At 42.3% G+C, this 20,678-nt stretch overlaps 1 long non-coding RNA gene across 1 annotated transcript; it reads right to left on the bottom strand.

Moving 5' to 3' along the window:
• Positions 1 to 2,387: 2,387 nt before the first annotated feature.
• Positions 2,388 to 14,535, bottom strand: LOC122028106. Its single transcript, XR_006124644.1, has 3 exons — positions 14,406 to 14,535; positions 14,109 to 14,171; positions 2,388 to 2,426 (listed from the first exon to the last, which is right to left on the bottom strand). It is a non-coding gene; the product is annotated as an uncharacterized LOC122028106 (long non-coding RNA).
• Positions 14,536 to 20,678: the final 6,143 nt, after the last annotated feature.

The following is a 20,678-nucleotide window of genomic DNA, read 5'->3' as shown; positions in this document are numbered from 1 at the left end:
CTATCTCACTTCCTTTTATTCATTCCTTTTATTATCACATGTTGTTTAAATAATTCCCTTATCATTGAGCATTTCATTCTTTTCTCTCTTCCATTTATTTCCCTCTTTTGCTTTCTTCTCATGGATGTGGATATCTTGGAAGTACATGGTGAGTGTTTTTCCCGAGACGGGCAAAAATTTAAGTGTGGGGGGAGAGAAATAGCTTAGTGGAATTTAGGAGAAGCATAGGTGAACCATGCTTGATCATGCACTATGTGAAAAATGACTTTTTACTTCGTTGATTACCTGAAGTAAAAGACCTGTTTTTACCGAAGTAGACACGCGTGTGGTAAAAAGATTCATTTTACTTCGGATAAACTCCGAAGTCGTAGGCCCAGAAAAAATGAAGTCGTATTGGGTGTCAGGTTCGGACATATTACGAAGTAAAAAGTGCATATAACTTTGTCGATTTTTAAAAACACTGAAGTAATTAATCCTTTTCGACTTCATCGTTTAGTATTTGTTGTGAAGTAATATACCTACTTTAACATCGGTTAAAAATGAAGTAATGGATTACTTTTACTTCGTCATATATCGTTAATTCCTGAAGTAATTATTGATTAAATTACATTTAGCTTCGTTCTGGATCAAAGTAATAGATAGATACTACTTCGGAATTTTTGGTAATAACCGAAGTAGTTGATACTATTTTACAGCAACAAATTGTATTGCTTCGAAGTTATAAGTAGATTTTACTTCGGATTTTATGAATAAAGTGAAGTATTTTTTCTCTTTTTACTTCATTATTTTTAGACTTTAGTAATTTTGAGCATCACAAAAGGTAACTTCATAAGCCTTGATTTCAGCATATGTTTATACAAAACAAATCTCCCTAAATATGGCCAAAATAAGCCATAAAAAACCAAAAACATGTACTGGTTCATTCACACTACCTGCAATTCACTCCAAGAACGAGTACACAAATTCACTCCATTCAATTCTCACTTCATCATATTGTGTCTGCGTATAGTACTGGTTCTTCACACAACCTGCGAACTGCAATTTAGAAAGAATCATCATGTTATGTTTTGTAGCTGAAAACTTTAAATCAAAACACAGTAAGTTGACAAAAAATCATGAATTAAATTAAAAAAAGCATGATAAGACAAATAAATATGTATTTTTATATGCACTCTTATAGTAACAATTTTGTTCGAATTATAGCATGTGGGTCACAGAAGCCTAAATAAATTTGGGCCTTACATGCTCATTATTTTACTGGACTAAAAGTTGAGCCATTGTCTATCACAAAAGAATATTTTTAAAAAATCTGCCTGAAGTAAGCTCAGGTTGTGTGAAGTCCAGCAACACTTGAAGTAAGCTAACTGGAGACCAGCAATACTTGAAGTAAGATAACTGAAGTAAGCATTATCTATCACAAAAGATAATTTTTGGAATCCTAAAAAAATCTGCCTAAAGTAAGCTCAGGTTGTGTGAAGCTCAGGTTGCTTAACATATCTGTAGCTAACTTTTGCAAAAAATCTGTTATGTTTTATAGACAATTTCTGGAATCTTAAAAATCAAAGAGAAGTATAACCCAACAACTTGGATGCTTGAAGTAAGCTCAGTGGCTACAGAAGCCCGATTTGGAATGGATTTTGGAGAATAATCAACCCCCCCCCCCCCCCACACACACACACAATATTACTAAGCACACACACACACCCCATTACTAAGCACATACACACTTTGTATAGACAAATAACTCAAAAAAACGTACCCCTATTCACCTTTCCCCTCTTCCCACAGGAAAGTACGCATGTTAGCCCCAAATCAGTTACTAACTTCCCCCAGTTACTAATAGAACTATGCATAACACAGTTTTGTATAAAACCATAAACAGGGTGTCATCTAAGGGCGAGGAAAAAAAAGAAGGAAAGAAGTCATATCAAAGCATGAGAAGAAAGTAGTAGCAGGGCGTGAACGATTTGATTCAGTGTGCAACACTATATTTAGTTTCTTAATAATTAACTTTATGTACCACAACAGATAATTATCTCTGAACCTATCACTGCAGAGTCTAGGATAATCCTCAACTAAATCCAGGATAATCCTATACCCTTAATGTAAAGCTTAAGTATCTAAAACAAACATGATCAGGAGATTCAGTGATAGCTCTAAACAAAGAAATACAATAAGTTACCAATCAGCACCAAGGGGTTAGAGGCTATCACTTGAGGCACCAATAACTGGTGTAACTTGCATAAGGTCAATCATACCCAACCACATGATGAAATCCATGGACTCAAGGGCAATAAAGTTGACCTTATTATGAGATCTATCAATTGCAATAACCTCACCTTTATTCCTCATAAGAATTGCAATGGCAGTTGTTTTCCCTCCAGGAGAAGCACACATGTCCAATATTCTTTCACCTTCTTGAGGATCTAAAGAACAGAAATATATCTTTGCAAAAATTAGTAACTAAAGAACTTGATAACTCACAGCATAAAAAAACTACCAATAGCAGGTAAATGATGTTTATAACTGGAGAAGTATGATTCCAGCAATAAAAGTTGGATACTTTAATTTACTTCAATGTCAGTAGAAGCACCTTTAGTATCTGCATAAGGTATTTCCTTCCATAATCCATGAGGTTCACAAACTAGAGCAGGAAGAATACAAGATGTGTCACACCCCAGAGGAGTCCCTGTCCGAAGAAATTTCGGCAGCATCTCCCCTGTACGGCGGACAATCTGAAACTTCTACATAACACATATACCTCAGCCACAGGCGGCTGGAATTATATCAATAAATAAAAACAATCACCACGCAGTTTATATAATAGTAATCACAAACAAAAGTACTCTGACTCGAAATCCACCCTACTCAACTACACTCGTAAAGCTCAAATCCGTCGAACTCACCTCTTCTGCCGTCCAGGCAGGCATGTAGTAGAATAAAAATCCAAATCATACCAAAAGTCCATCAAACGGAAGGATTTCATACAATATCCATATGTAAAATCCAAAACAAGACTAAAACAAAGTCTGATAGAGAAAAGCTAAAATAAAATAACAACTAAAAGACCAGCAGATGGACTAGCACTACGTGCTGTGGGGACCAGCGTCCGGACAGCCTCAACCTGAAAATATATCAACAATGGAGGCGGGGTGAGTCCAACACTCAGCAGGTATAACTGATATGCATAATAAAACAAATAACAGACAACACTAATCATGCGTACACTCTCCTGAATACGAGAAGGATAAATGCAACTGAAACGAAATCTGGAGATAACTGTACTAACCGGGATCAAAGTACAAAGGTAACAGGGTCGTCAGACCGAGGAAGTCATAATCCTGTATGCATGTCAATCATATGCATCCACATAAATGCAGCAAGTAAATGCAGCAATCATAAACAATAAATGCAATAAATGCATATGATGACCGTGCACTCTGACATCACTACTCCTGAGGAGTGACTGAGTGGACGGAATGCTGTCGGAGTACTCCTGTCCTCTGACCCCAAATCATAAATGGGGGAGCTCAATGCTCTCATCTCCCGATACACAATGACGGGGAGGATATCTCTGCCGGCTACCACGCTGAGTCACCTGACCAACGGAGCCAAACAAAGTCCACCATCTGCCGGCTACTACGCTGCTACACTAAATGCCAGCGGAGCCAAATAGAGCGGAACTGACTGCCGGCTACCACGCTGAGTCCTCAGACCAACGGAGCCAAACAGCAGAACCGCCACACACCTGCCTGATATACCACTAATCCATGGGTGGTGGTGTGTGCAGTACATGTAACTGACGATGGGCTCAACCATAGTGGAGCCGACAACCGCACAACATGCAATCATGATGCATGACACTAAGCATGGCAATCTCAGGAATGACATAGTAATGACCATATAAATAATACAAAGTGTGTACCACTGGAAGATGTATCAGATAGAAGGTACACAAATCAGATAGGGCATCAAATAAACCCTAGATCCAGAAGATAATATAGCATGGGGTTGGGTCACTACCTAAAACATATATGATCAGGTAAATAATATGCAGGCAGAATAAATAAACAAGTAACCATGTAACTATTATGTAGTGACCAACCGAACAAAATGATTACACAATCATTGCTATATGTTAAACATATTATTATGCATATCAAAGACATAAGTCAAAGTACCCGCCTCCAATAAGAAAGGATCGTATCCGGTCCAAAGTCAACGTCGAGATACTCGTCTCGCGTCAAAACCCTAAGTCACGAATAAATAAATATATTTTATTTAGCTACAATTTACATAAATAGCTAAATAAATTCTTAAGAATTATTTAGGGCAAAACCCTAAGTCAACCTACTAACCATATAATTCAAATTCACTACAAAATGTATCACGATCCTACATTTACCTCAAATCACAGCCACTGATTGCTGCTAATCTTTTACTACTGAAATGAGGACTGCCGGAACAGGGGCAACTACTGGGAACAAAACAAACAAACCAAATCATCAATTTTCCTTCCAAACTATGTTCCCAAAACATAACCATTACCTCTACGGTGGCAGTTCCTTGTGTCTAACTGAAACACCCCTCACAACTAGCTGCTGGTGACCTTCTGTAACCGGAGAAATGGCTGACAGTGTACACCGCCAAAAACCCAAATCCTAACAGCGTAAGGATTTGGTGAAGAAGGAACTCGACAGTGGAAAATAGGGCTCGGCAGAACCTTGCGACCTCAACTAGAGCTCACGGCAACCGTGCTAGGGTTGAGGCTTCGTCAACAATGGCAGCAAGCTTTCTAATGACTGGCTAGGTCAAGAAATGGCGGTGCTGGGTCGGCAGATTTAGGGCAAGGGAGCTTGGTCGGCTGTCGGCGCTCGGAAGAGGAGAAGAAGAATCTCGACACCGAGGAGGCGGCCGGTGGAGATGCTAGGGCAGAAGGGAGACCGGCGGGGTCGCGATCGGGGACCAAGAGCCGGCGGCCAGTGATCGGGATCTCACGGCTAGGGCGACGGGCAGTGGCGAGGGGAAGAGGTGAAACCCTTAGCCGAGGGCTATTGTACGCAGAGGGGAAGAAGAAACAGTCGCGACCGGCGGTTAGTGCTCGGAGGCGTCGGGCGCGCGGGGAGAGAAACGGAAAAGTAAGAACAAAGAAAAAGAAAGAAAATAAAAAGGAAAAAGGAAATGTAATTATAAACATTTCCTCGCTTAACTGGGGTAGCCAAAACAGGCTTTTTCCGGGCCCTATTTTTATCCCTGTGAACTCGTCCATACGAGCTCCGAAAAATTCCCGAAAAATTTCCAAAAATTCCCTTATTAATATTTCCTATTTTCCGATATTTTACATTCTCCCCCACTAATAAAAATTTGGTCCCCAAATTTCGTTATCTACCATCAGCAAGTACTAACAATAGGTAAAGCATAAATGCTGAACGATAAATAAAATCACATACCTCATGTGAAAAGGTGGGGATATCGAGCTCGGATAGTATCCTCGAGTTCCCAAGTAGCCTCCTCATCCGAATGATGCTTCCATCCGACTTTAACCAGCCGGATAGTCTTGTTCCGCAACTGACGCTCCTTCCGGTCGAGAATCCGTACCGGAACCTCCTCATTTGTAATGTCAGGCTGAACTGGAACTGGAATATCTGCCAGCACATGTGTCGGGTCGGGCACGTTTCTCCTCAGCATCGATACGTGAAATACATCGTGAACGCCTGACAGGAACGGTGGTAGTGCCAGTCGGTAAGCTACTGCTCCGATCCTCTCCAAGATCTCGAATGGACCAATGTACCGCGGAGCTAGCTTACCTCTGATGCCAAATCTCTTCACCCCTTTCGTGGGTGAAACTCGTAGAAATACATGGTCACCAACAGAGAACTCTAGTGGTCTGCGTCTCCGATCAGCATAACTCTTCTGGCGGTCCTGCGCCTCTGACATCCTACGTCTGATAGTACGGATCAACTCTGCATCCTGCTGAGCTCTATGAGGTCCCAACAACTGGGCCTCTCCAACCTCATCCCAGAGGACGGGTGTCCGACAAGGTCTACCATACAACGCTTCAAACGGTGCCATCTGGATAGCCGAATGAAATATGTTGTTGTAAGCAAACTCTACCAACGGCAGATGGTCCTCCCAACTGCCTCCAAAATCCATAACACATGATCTCAGCAAGTCCTCAAGAGTCTGAATAGTCCGCTCTGACTGTCCATCTGTCTGTGGATGGAAAGCTGTACTAAATCGGAGTTGTGTGCCCAAGGCCTGCTGCAGACTCTGCCAGAAACGAGACGTAAACCGTGGATCTCTATCCAAAATGATACTCAACGGAATACCATGTAGTCTGATAATCTCTCGACAATACAGATCTACCAATCGATCCAGGGAATCAGTCCTCCGGATCGCTAAGAAATGCGCGGATTTGGTTAATCGATCAACGATTACCCAAATCGCGTCATGGCCTCGTCGTGTCCTCGGCAACCCTACAACAAAGTCCATGGTAATGTGATCCCACTTCCACTCAGGAATAGGAATCCGCTGAAGTAATCCTGCAGGTCTCTGGTGCTCAGCCTTCACCTGCTAACAAACAAGACATCTAGCTAAGAAATCCGCGATGTCTTTCTTCATACCGTTCCACCAGTAGGAACGTCTCAAGTCTCGATACATACGGGTCCCGCCTGGATGGATCGTAAATCGAGAGTGGTGTGCCTCCTGGAGTAGCTCCTGTAAGACCGGATGAGACTGAGGTACGCATAATCTGCCTCGGAAGTATATGATACCCCCCTCGTCTCGTGTAAACTCGGTCTGCTGCCCGGAAGCTATCTGACTGCTAATGAACTGCAAATGCTGATCACCAGCCTGTGCCTCTCGGATCTTCGTCCTGATCGACGACTGAGCAACCATAGTAACAAGAATACCCTGCTCTGTAGATCCCTGCTCCTCCAAGTCTAACTCAGAAAAACTCTGAATCAAGTCCGTGACTGAAGTCCGGTGGCAAGCCAAAGTCGCTCTGGACTTCCTGCTGAGTGCATCGGCAACCACATTAGCTTTCCCTGGGTGGTAGCTAATGGTACAATCGTAGTCCTTCAGGAACTCCATCCATCTCCTCTGTCGGAGATTAAGCTCCTTCTGAGTGAAAATATATTTGAGACTCTTATGATCAGTGAGAATCTCAAATGTGATACCGTATAAATGATGTCGCCATAGCTTCAGAGCAAAAATGATGGCAGCTAACTCCAAGTCATGAACTGGGTAGTTCTTCTCATGCTCCTTCAACTGACGAGAAGCATAAGAGACTACTCTGCCGTGCTGCATCAGAACAGCGCCCAAACCCTGAAGAGATGCGTCGGTGTAAAGTACAAATCCATCCTCTCCAGAAGGTAAAACCAAAACTGGAGCCGACACTAATCTCCGCTTCAGCTCCTGAAAGCTGGTCTCGCAATCCTCGGTCCACGTAAACTTCACGCCTTTCCTGGTAAGGCGTGTCGGCGGCATAGCAATACGCGAGAAACCCTCGACAAAACGTCGATAATATCCAGCCAATCCCAGAAAACTGCGGATCTCCTGAACTGACTTCGGCTGCTCCCAACTGGTGACAGCCTCGATCTTCTGAGGATCAACTGAAATACCTCTACTAGAAACCACGTGTCCTAGAAAATCGACTGAGGATAGCCAGAACGCACACTTGCTGAACTTCGCGTACAGCTGATGTCGTCGAAGAATCTCCAAGACTATGCGAAGATGCTGTGCGTGCTCCTCCTCGGAATGAGAGTAGACCAATATGTCATCAATGAAGACGATAACAAACTGATCCAAATACTCCAGAAAGATGCGGTTCATCAAGTCCATAAACACCGCTGGAGCATTGGTAAGCCCAAATGGCATTACCAAAAACTCATAATGACCGTATCTCGCGGAAGGCATCTTCGGATAGTCGAGGTCTCTCAACTGATGATATCCGGATCGCAGATCAATCTTAGAATACACTGATGTACCTCTGAGCTGATCAAATAAATCCTCGATCCGTGGTAAAGGATATTTATTTCTGACGGTTACTGCATTCAGCTGTCTGTAGTCAATACATAACCTCATGGTGCCGTCCTTTTTCTTGACAAATAATACCGGAGAACCCCATGGGGAAACACTAGGGCGAATGAATCCCCTATCTAAAAGCTCCTGGAGTTGAACCTTCAGCTCGTTCAACTCTTTTGGTGTCATACGATAAGGAGCTTTTGCGGTTTCCGGAATCAACTCAATAGCGAACTCCATGGCCTTTTGGGAGGCAAACTGGCGCTCCTCGAAATACATCGGGTACTCCGGACTACGAACGCGTCGGAGGCTGCTGCTGTCCTCGATCTGATCAAAGATAAGAAAACCACGATAGCCATGTGACCGAGCTGTATCGCGAAATGATCGATAAGTCGTCGTCTCGATGCAGTGAAATCCCGGGTTGGTTCGGAGGCGAAATGTGACCACCCTCGTCGGCAATCAACCATGCATGCTGACAGTAAATCCATGCCAAGAATAATATCAAAATCTACCATTTCTAATACTAAAAGATCCACTGTAAGTATTAGGTTGCCAAAATCTAACGGGCAACCTCTGACCTCCTGGGTGACGTCCAATGAATCACCGGACGGTAAGGAGACGGTCAATCGCTGGGGTCTAAAAGTGGGTAATCTACCAACCTCCCGCATAAAAGTGCGAGATATAAATGAATGCGAGCTACCAGTATCTATCAGTATATCTGCAGATAAGGCATAAATAGAAATCATACCGCGGAAAATGGATCCATCGGCTCGCTGCGCATCCTCTCTGGTCATCGCATGAACACGTCCAGTCTTTGGCGGAGGAGGAGGAGGTAATGCTGGGCAGAAGCCTGCCACTGAGGCGGTGCTGGATACTGCGCCAGAGAAGACTGAGAGGACGGCGACTGATACTGTGCAGCTGGCTGGGACTCAGTCTGGTACTGGCCTAAAGGCTGAGACTGCATCTGATACTGCCCCTGCGTCTGATAATAAAGTCCTGGAACAGAACTCTGGGGTGCTATGGAAGCACTGGAGTACTCCTGTCCAAGCATGCCAAATGCCGCTGCTGCAGGTGAAGCACTCGACTGCTGGCCAGGCAAAGGTTGGGCTCTGCGCCCTCCTCGATAAGTACGGGACTGACTGGACTGTCCTCCATGATCAGACCCTCCGGAAGTCATATGCTGAGTCTTCTGCGGACAATCTCGACTCTGGTGCCCAGGCAGTTTGCAATGAAAGCAAACTGACTGTCCCAGAGCACAAGCTGAAGTGACATGATCTCTGGACCCACATCTGAAACAGCGAATGTTGCTGGCGGGTTGTTTCCGACTCTGCTGGGAAGACCGAAAACGTCCCGAAGAAGACTGCCCTGATTTCTGAGGTTTACGTGATACCCCAGATGTACCCTGATCTGATCAACTACGCCTGCTCTGCTGTGGTGTAGCCTGAGGCTGCTGGATCTGTCCAGATGTCTGACTCGGCTGCTTCCTTTTCCTATCTGGAAAAACTCTCTGCTGAGCTGACTCAATAATGAGGGCTCTGTCCAACATCTCCGCATAAGATGTGATACCAAGACCGACAAGTCTTAGTTGCAAATGTCCATCCAGCCCCTGAATGAACTGCTGCATACGTGAACTGTCCTCAGCAACTAGCTCTGGACAAAATCTAGCCAATCTGTCAAACTCTGCATTATACTCAGTCACTGTCCGATTATTCTGTCGCAAACTCAGGAAATCCTGCCGACGACATCTGATAAGCTCGTGGAAAGAAACGACTCTCAAAAGCCTCTCTAAATCTGGCCCAAGTGATGTTCTGCTCACCAATGATGGAACGCTGGGTAAGCCACCAAGTGTCGGCCGCGTCCCGTAAGTGAAAAGCAGCCAGCTCTGCTTTCTCCCACTCGGAGCAAGCAATATAAAAGAAAGTCCGCTCCATAGTCTCAATCCAAGACAAGGCCACACTCGGATCTCTGTCTCCTCGGAAAAGTGTGAATCGACTCTTCATCGATTCTGCCAACACTGGAATCCTGGCTCGTGCCGCGGCAAAGTCAGTGAGGTGTGTCAGAACGGCTGTCGGGACTGGCGGAAACACTGGAGCTGGTGCTACAGGTGGTACCGGTGCATAAACCGGAGGAGGTACACCCGGTGCTGTTGGGTAAACTAGAGCATATGCTGTCGGTGGCACTGTAGGGTGAACATAGGTGGCCGCAGCTGGATGTACGGTAGGCAATGGTATCGAATGTGGAGTAGCCGGTATCCCTAATGCAGGTGCTGCTGAGTACACTGTATGTACTGGGGGCACAGGGGCTGCTGGTGCCGGATACACGGTGGGTCCAGGTGGCGTTGGTGCCGGATACACGGTAGGCTATACTGGAGCAGGTGTCGGGTATGCTAATGGTACCTCTGGTGGTACCGGAAATACAGTAGGAGTAGGTACTGTCGGTGCAGTTGAGGTAGGTACCCCTAAAGGAGCCATCGGGGTCTGAGAGCCCGACGCACCCACAGTAGGCTGAGTCTGTCCCTGACTGACAGGCTCATCAACAGAAGGCATCTCTGGCGTATCCAGAGATCCCGCGGTCCTCGAACGTGGTCGTCCAGCACCACGTTTCGCAGCAATACGTGTAGATCGCCTCATATCTGTTACATTATATTACAGATATTACCACAGGTATAAACAATTACCAAAATGACATAATACCTAATTGCTGTCTGGAGATGTTCCATCGCTGTCCAGTCCCCAAAATAACCTCGGAATTCGTACGAGAAAGAACAAACACCATAAATCCATATAAATCCAAAACGGAAGTCTATAACATAATTGAAACGGAAAAATCCGTGCAACCCAAAATAACTGCCTAGACCAAAATGTCTCGCAACTAGGGCTAGTATAAAAATGTCCAAAATACTAAAAGCAGGTATCACACCCTGCTCTGATACCAATAAATTGGTATCAGATTCTCATAAATCCAACACACGAAAACCCAACAAGTATCGCCAAACTTTGGCGCTCTGATACCATATAAATTGGTATCAGAGTATCCCAAATATCCAAAATACGAAAACAACGATCGCAAAACATCTCGCTGATACTAAATAAATTAGTATCAAATAAATCTCGAAAATCCAAAACGCATAGCAAGTATCGTAAACCTGCTCTGATACCACTAAATTGTCACGCACAGAGGAGTCCCTGTCCGAAGAAATTTCGGCAACATCTCCCCTGTACGGCGGACAATCTGAAACTTCTACATAACACATATACCTCAGCCACAGGCGGCTGGAATTATATCAATAAATAAAAACAATCACCACGCAGTTTATATAATAGTAATCACAAACAAAAGTACTCTGACTCGAAATCCACCCTACTCAACTACACTCGTAAAGCTCAAATCCGTCGAACTCACCTCTTCTGCCGTCCAGGCAGGCATGTAGTAGAATAAAAATCCAAATCATACCACAAGTCCATCAAACGGAAGGATTTCATACAATATCCATATGTAAAATCCAAAACAAGACTAAAACAAAGTTTGATAGAGAAAAGCTAAAATAAAATAACAACTCAAAGACCAGCAGATGGACTAGCACTACGTGCTGTGGGGACCAGCGACTGGAACTGCTCCGGACAGCCTCAACCTGAAAATATATCAACAATGGAGGCGGGGTGAGTCAAACACTCAGCAGGTACAACTGATATGCATAATAAAACAAATAACAGACAACACTAATCATGCGTACAGTCTCCTGAATACGAGAAGGATAAATGCAACTGAAACGAAATCAGGAGATAACTATACTAACCGGGATCAAAGTACAAAGGTAATAGGGTCGTCAGACCGGGGAAGTCATAATCCTGTATGCATGTTAATCATATGCATCCGCATAAATGCAGCAATCATAAACAATAAATGCAATAAACGCATATGATGACCGTGCACTCTGACATCACTGCTCCTGATGAGCGACCGAGTGGACGGAATGCTGTCGGAGTACTCCTGTCCTCTGACCCCAAATCATAAATGGGGGAGCTCAATGCTCTCATCTCCCGATACACAATGACGGGGAGGATATCTCTGCCGGCTACCACGCTGAGTCACCTGACCAACGGAGCCAAACAAAGTCCACCATCTGCCGGCTACTACGCTGCTACACTAAAGAGCGGAACTGACTGCCGGCTACCACGCTGAGTCCTCAGACCAACGGAGCCAAACAGCAGAACCGCCACACACCTGCCTGATATACCACTAATCCATGGGTGGTGGTGTGTGCAGTACATGTAACTGATGATGGGCTCAACCATAGTGGAGCCGACAACCGCACAACATGCAATCATGATGCATGACACTAAGCATGGCAATCTCATGAATGACATAGTAATGACCATATAAATAATACAAAGTGTGTACCACTGGAAGATGTATCAGATAGAAGGTACACAAATCAGATAGGGCATCAAATAAACCCTAGATCCAGAAGATAATATAGCATGGGGTTGGGTCACTACCTAAAACATATATGATCAGGTAAATAATATGCAGGCAGAATAAATAAACAAGTAACCATGTAACTATTATGTAGTGACCAACCGAACAAAATGATTACACAATCATTGCTATATGTTAAACATATTATTATGCATATCAAAGACATAAGTCAAAGTACCCGCCTCCAATAAGAAAGGATCGTATCCGGTCCAAAGTCAACGTCGAGATACTCGTCTCGCGTCAAAACCCTAAGTCACAAATAAATAAATATATTTTATTTAGCTACAATTTACATAAATAGCTAAATAAATTCTTAAGAATTATTTAGGGCAAAACCCTAAGTCAACCTACTAACCATATAATTCAAATTCACTACAAAATGTATCACGATCCTACACTTTACCTCAAATCACAGCCACTGATTGCTGCTAATCTTTTACTACTGAAATGAGGACTGCCGGAACAGGGGCAACTACTGGGAACAAAACAAACAAACCAAATCATCAATTTTCCTTCCAAACTATGTTCCCAAAACATAACCATTACCTCTACGGTGGCAGTTCCTTGTGTCTAACTGAAACACCCCTCACAACTAGCTGCTGGTGACCTTCTGTAGCCGGAGAAATGGCTGACAGTGTACACCGCCAAAAACCCAAATCCTAACAGCGTAAGGATTTGGTGAAGAAGGAACTCGACAGTGGAAACTAGGGCTCGGCAGAACCTTGTGACCTCAACTAGAGCTCACGGCAACCGTGCTAGGGTTGAGGCTTCGTCAACAATGGCAGCAAGCTTTCTAATGACTGGCTAGGTCAAGAAATGGCGGTGCTGGGTCGGCAGATTTAGGGCAAGGGAGCTTGGTCGGCTGTCGGCGCTCGGAAGAGGAGAAGAAGAATCTCGACACCGAGGAGGCGGCCGGTGGAGATGCTAGGGCAGAAGGGAGACCGGCGGGGTCGCGATCGGGGACCAAGAGCCGGCGGCTAGTGATCGGGATCTCACGGCTAGGGCGACGGGCAGTGGCGAGGGGAAGAGGTGAAACCCTTAGCCGAGGGCTATTGTACGCAGAGGGGAAGAAGAAACAGTCGCGACCGGCGGTTAGGGCTCGGAGGCGTCGGGCGCAAGGGGGAGAAGGTCGCGGCGTCGGGGGGTTTCGGCAAGGTAAGAACAAGAAAACAAATAAAGAAAATAAAAAGGAAAAAGGAAATGTAATTATAAACATTTCCTCGCTTAACTGGGGTAGCCAAAACAGGCTTTTTCCGGGCCCTATTTTTATCCCCGTGAACTCGTCCATACGAGCTCCGAAAAATTCCCGAAAAATTTCCAAAAATTCCAAAAAATTCCCTTATTAATATTTCCTATTTTCCGGTATTTTACAAGATGCAACAAAGTTCTTTTATGCTAGTATCCTATAAATGAAATATCAAGCCATAAGTATTCTTTCTTGTTTCACAAAAACACAATGATCCAATGAGAACTCTAGGATTGCTTTGAAAAAATTATCAAAAAAAAAATGTAAATACTAGAAACAATTGAAACATTAAGGAAATAAGAGTGTTACTCTGAAATCAAAGACAAGCAAAGAAATAAAAAACAAGTAAATTTATTGATACCTAAAACACAAGCCGTAACAATGCTAGGCAAGTTTTGCAGAAATATTTCTCCTTCGAGTACATCTAGCCAGAGAAACAACAGAAATAAAAGTCCCAAAAAAATATATGATTTGACAAACTCTGTTTGATAAGCTACTTTGAGTTTGAGTTCAACATGTCGCAGAACAATGAAATGCAATATGATAATAATTGGCATATGTAGACAACAACAAGATTTCTAAAAGAGTTTAGATTAAGATGAGAAATATAATTGGTAGTATAACACTGAAGAAAAAATTCATTCATATATGAGCATACTGTAAAATGATGGAAGCTTGTACACTCGGTTTGTCATCTCCACAGCAGTCCCATAAGACACACGGAACATAGAAGCCCTTGACAATGAAGCAGTTCCTTGGCCAATATACAGGCCATTTCTTTCGTGATATTGCGGATCTGCATTTTTTTTATTACATAAATATAGATTCACTCTGTTACATAAATGATGTCTTGAAGGAAACTAAAAAATAAATTTAAATTATAAGATACAAGATTAAAACAAAACGAGCAGAAAATTAATAAAAACGTTCAAAAAAAACAAGTAGACAAAAACTTCTTAGGTAGGCATTCATGACAAGGTTCATATTTGCTTACACCAAAAAGACTTGGAAATTATGCCACCACAATTAGCATACATCCATAGTCACCTCAAACAAATCAATATCAAAAATAAATTCAAGGAAGGAAATATTCTTAGCGATTAAAATATTAAAATCATGCAAACAGAAGCAAATTAATGCACTCACTACAGTTACTTTGTAACAGCACAGATAACAACAAAATACAAATTATTAAATTAATTCGGATAGGTAAATGTCAAGAAAGTTTCAGAGAGAAAATGACTACAAATGAACCACATGTACAAGCCTACTGCATCAACTGCAATCAATCATGACAAGAAAAGATTGAAGATGCATTGCTACAATTAAGTAAAATCTCAAAAACGACTTCACATTTGGAATAACCAAAGATAAGTCATATAGCAATTCATGTTAAACTGGCATACTCAATTAGAAAACTCCAGGTTTACAGTGATGTTAGAATTAGGACAGAGACCATGTTAAAGATTTTTTCTGGTAAAATTTTCCTTAATAGTGCGAATTTAGTGAAAGATAAATCTATAGACTCATTTGAATCTCATAAAGTTCTTGGTTTATCAATTGGCATCATCGACCTGACTGCGACCCTTGTAAAATAATTCCTCGTGTAAAACTAAAAGCCCATCCACCATCTGAAATTGGCTGTTCCACAGCAACTGACACAGCAATCAGATCCCATTTTTCAACATGTGAACTGCAAACCAAAACACCAAGAACATATACCTGCAAATCAATCAGGACAATTTTTTTTGTATCATAATTTTCTTCATGCATGATCTTTGTTGTCAACTGATGAAGATGGGTATTTCTGTAGTTAGACTTATGTCATTAATTATAAAAACAAGAAAAGGTAGATTTTTTCTCAGAATTATCGTGCTAAAATTATTTACTGCTAGCTCAATGTGTTCTTTGATCAAAACTTGAAGATACTACATATATGTTAAGCAAAAGTTAGAGTAAGACTGTAAAAAGGTAGTCAAATTCATATCGAGCACAGTTCCATATTTTATACTCATTCCAACAGCTGTCAATATTTTCTACTCATCATGAAGAAAAATAATGCGTATTTTGTACAATATGTGGATATATAAAGAACGAAAGTATGGGATGACTCATAAATCTCATGAAGTATAGTCAGTTCTCAATAAAAATTTATATTTGTGTAGCTGAAATGCATTCTTCTACATCAAAAACCAACAATTTTAATTGGTATAAACTTTCACAACAGAAATCAATCCCATAATACACAATCCACAACAACAAACCAAATAAAGAACAACTGAAAACAGAAGTATCTACTCCAAGAAAGCATCATGAATCAACCCTTTAGGTAATGACCTCGTAAACATAGAGACTGAAAAAAAAAGCAAAAAAAATTTCCAAACACTTGTCTTTGTTGGAAGAATAGCACCAAACCTACAACAAATTGGAGACCATCTAAAACATGATTTTGCAAAATAAAGGAGGAGAAAAAGAAGAAGAATAAGAAAAAGAAATCGAAGGAAAGAAAACATACGGTATATCTCAAACACTTGCAACCTAAACCCTGCGTAAGAAAGTTCAAGTTGCCAAACCTTATTTTTGGCTGACTGCTGCAAACCTTCGTCTCTGTTGCCTAAGACTCCAAATCGGAAGCCCTAACGAGGGGGAACAGAGAGGACTGAAATGAAGGGGAAAGCCCTAACCCAAGAGGAGCATCGGCGCGGAAGCCCTAACCCAAGAAAATGAAAGGAAGTGGGGGGAAATAAAAGTGGTCAGAGTCTCTTTGTAAAAATAAAAGTTAACTCTTTGTACTATTACTTCGGAGTAAACACTAAAAAATATATTCACGACGTTACTACTTCGGTATTTAACAAATTTTTGAAGTAATAGCTTATTTCAGTTTAAAGCGAAGCCCGTGTTTTTAAATCTGCGAAGTCTATATTTGTATATACTTCGTCGGTTTTTGCAGCGAAGTTGCTTATACACTTTTACTTCGTATATTTAAATTGACGAAGTAAATTGTGGCGAAGTAAAAAGTCATTTTTCACATAGTGTCACCATAGGTAAACCATGCTATTTATTTTTTTTTATTTGAGCTATTGATGATGTTGTATAGTGATGCACAACATGTTGAAAGAAAAGGAAAAAAAAATAGAAATGGAAAAAAAAGAAAAATAAACAGAAGTGAAAAAAAATGAAAAAAAAGTCAAAAAAAAGAAAAAAAATTGAAAAAAAAACTTTAATGTGTTGTGCCCTTTTGTATTTGTGTGTGGTAGAACTTTTTAGAGAGACAATCTTTATTGTAGCAACATATAGATTTTATGTCTATCATGAGTGGTATTTTTATTGAAAAGCTATAGTAGAAGTTGTCTATATGTTTATTTGATTTATGAGAAAAACTTTGATATTGTTAGGACCTTCGGATAGCGGCTAGAGAGGGGGGGTGTGAATAGCCGACCCCAAATTCACGTTTCTTCCTACAATTTAGGTTAGCGCAGCGGAAATACAATGTAGAAACGAAAGTGGAGAAGATCAAACCTCAAACACGATGATGTAACGAGGTTCGGAGATGATACTCCTACTCCTCGGCGTGTCCGTAAGGTGGACGAAGTCTATCAATCCGTCGGTGGATGAGACCCCGGATAACCGGCTAATATGAACTCCTTCTGGGTGGAGAAACCTCGCCACAATCTCTCTTGCAACAGCAAGAATGGAGTACAACCAATGGAGAAAGAAAACAAGAACAATACAAATGTAAAAACACTTTGCTTGCCTTCTCGTCGACTGGAGTTCGATGAAGCAGCAACTTCACGATGTCAACAGCCGCTGATCACCCAGTCGAGGGAAGCTCACACGAAGCTTCAGGAATAGGGAGCTCAGCAAAGCTCAGATCGCAAGTGTGAGGAAGAAGAAGAAGAACTGTAGAGGCCCTCGACCTTGTATATATCCTGCACCTGCGAAGAAGACAAAGAAGAAGCAGAAATCTAGCCGTTGTGACTCAATGGCTAGGCCTTGACCGATCAGGCTCCATCCTGATCGGTCCAGGAGGTCCTTGATCGGTCTGTGGACCGATCAGGCCCTAGTCTGATCGACCCCCAGACCGATCAACCAACTCTCACAGAGAGTTGGCTCCGAAGCCTGATCGATCTATGGACCGATCAGGCTATAGGTGGATCGGTCCACAGACCGATCCCCCTGCCTTCTTCTGCCTCTGATCGTTTCCTGATCGGTCTGGTGATCGATCAGAAAACTTACAGTGAGCCACTGTTTGGTTACTGATCGGTCACCAGACCGATCAGAAAACCCATAGTATCACTGGATCGGTCTGCTGACCGATCCAACGCCCATGTGGATTTAGAGCTTCCCATCCCTAAATCCTAAGGCCTTCCTGGTCTTGAGAACGAGCTACCGAGCCCTCTCCAACCTCCACGTTCGGTCCAGAGAACGAGCTACCGAGCCCTCTCTGACCTAGTCCGGAGAACGAGCTGCCGAGGTCCAGAGAACGAGCTCCGAGCCCTCTCGACCTAGTCCAGGAGCCCTCTCCGACTTCGTACGGTCCAGAGAACGAGCTCCCGAGCCCTCTCTGACCTAGTCCGGAGAACGAGCTACCGAGCCCTCTCCGACTTCGTCCGGTCCAGAGAACGAGCTCCCGAGCCCTCTCTGACCTAGTCCGGAGAACGAGCTGCCGAGCCCTCTCCGACTTCGTCCGGTCCAGAGAACGAGCTCCCGAGCCCTCTCTGACCTAGTCCGGAGAACGAGCTGCCGAGCCCTCTCCGACTTCGCATGTCAAGCTTCCATACTTGGACTTCTCCCGTGCCAAGCTCCCTGCTTGGACTTTTCCCGTGCCAAGTCTCCATACTTGGACATTTCCCGTGCCAAGCTCCCTGCTTGGACTTTTCCCGTGCCAAGCTCCCTGCTTGGACTTTTCACCAGATGTCTGGTCAACCTTGACCTATCTGGATTTCCCTTGCCTGGCTTCACTCACCAGGACTTTCCAACTGCCTGGGTTTACTCACCAGGACTTTCCCTTGCCTGGCTTCACTCACCAGGACTTTCACCTGGCTTCACTCACCAGGATTTCCCGAATCAGGTCGACTCACCTCGGGTCAACCAGATCAACCTTGACCAAGGATTGCACCCACAATCTCCCAAGTTTGTATTCTGTCAAACATCATAATACAACTTTTCTACTCTCGTCAAACATCAGAATAGAATTTTTCTATTCTCGTCAAACATCAAAATACAACTCGAGTCAGGTCAACCTTGACCTAAGGTTGCACCAACAATCTCCCCCTTTTTGATGTTTGACAAAAACCATAATCAAGTTAGGTTAACCCGATAACCTAACTTAGGTTTTCCAATGTTCTTCCTTGAACATTCTCCCCAAACTCTAATGTTCTTCCTTGAACATTCTTTGGATATTCTCCCATTCTCCCCCTTTTTGACACACATCAAAAAGAGTGAATCAAGGTCAAGAGTTTCTTCCTAATGAAAGTCTCATACCTTTCATTGAAACCCTTAATTTCCCCCTTGATACTACAACAATCAACTCAGTGATAATCCCATATCACTCATCCTCAGAAATCGAGGAAAAACTCCCCCTAAAAGTCAACTCCTGCTTGACCAATAGGTAAAACTCCCCCTTGACCATTGCACCAACAATATCTTGGAGAGTTTCAATCCTTTAGAAATCTAAAATACCAACTTCTAGAGCTGAAATTTCAGACAATCAGTCGAAAATCAGCATTTTGGCACGCCCGATCGGTCACCAGACCGATCAGGAGCTCCCTGGATCGGTCCAGTGACCGATCCAGCATCCCCTGGACCGATCAGGGAACCTCCTGATCGGTCACACATGTCTGATTTCTGATTTCTGAATTTCTTCCTCCCAAAATTCAGAAACCCCTACAAAATTACAAAAAATTTCAAAAATTATAAAATTTTGAGGATACATTCCTCATAACATATACTATCATGGAAAAATAGTTTTCTATGAAAATAACTTCCATTTTCAAATCTTGATACAAAGTTTAAAAACTTTGAAATAGTTCAAGTTTACCTCAACTTTGTATCAACTTGCTCAATGATGAATGCTATCACTAGAAAAGCTTCATCAAGGTTTTTCAAATCAATTTTGAAATGATTTTAAACCATTCAATTTAGGACCACAATCTTAGGGCTAAATGTACATGACTTGTATACAAGCTTTCCCTATGATCCTCAATTTAGAATTAGGCTCATCTAGGTACAAGAGCTATGCACCTTGATCCTAACTCATAATCCTAATATCTCACACACATCTAAGGTGTATCAAACACATCCAAGTCAATTTTGATGTGAGATATGGGTTTAGGTCATCTTAAGCTAAGTTCACATGCATTTTCTAAACAACAATTTGATTTCCATATCAAATTGAGTTTTTATCCTTAAATCAATTTAATTGATCATAAATGCAAGAGATGATGACATGGCATAGAATAATATCATAAATGAAAATATGTGCCAATGTCATGATGTCATGGCATAAAGTATGAAACTTAAATAAGGCATGACATATAACTAACCTAAGCATTATCATGACATTTCAAATGATAGTAAATTAGATATGATGTCATGACATGGCATATGGCAAACAATATATGACAAATAACATATAAAGGTATAGAAAATACCTAATTCTAGCCTTAGTTGCCATTTTTGATAGTTTTGATCATTTTTCCATAAATTCCATATTCCTAAATGTAATAGACCTAAAATCATATACTAAAGGTTTTTAGATCACTATGTGCCAACTAGTTGACCCTAGAGAATTCCTCGAATATGGTTGGCACATGCTAATCACCTTAGGAATAATTTTTTTTTAATCTCATTTTCAAGGCTTGATTACACCTTGAACATTCCTAAAATGCCACCTTTTGCCATGAGTAGGTTAACTACCTATCCAATCAAG

Source organism: Zingiber officinale, chromosome 10A, assembly GCF_018446385.1.
Source record: "Zingiber officinale cultivar Zhangliang chromosome 10A, Zo_v1.1, whole genome shotgun sequence".
Taxonomy (NCBI): Eukaryota; Viridiplantae; Streptophyta; class Magnoliopsida; order Zingiberales; family Zingiberaceae; genus Zingiber; species Zingiber officinale.
Note: the sequence above shows the minus strand (reverse complement) of the source record. Positions and strands in the feature narration are given on the sequence as shown.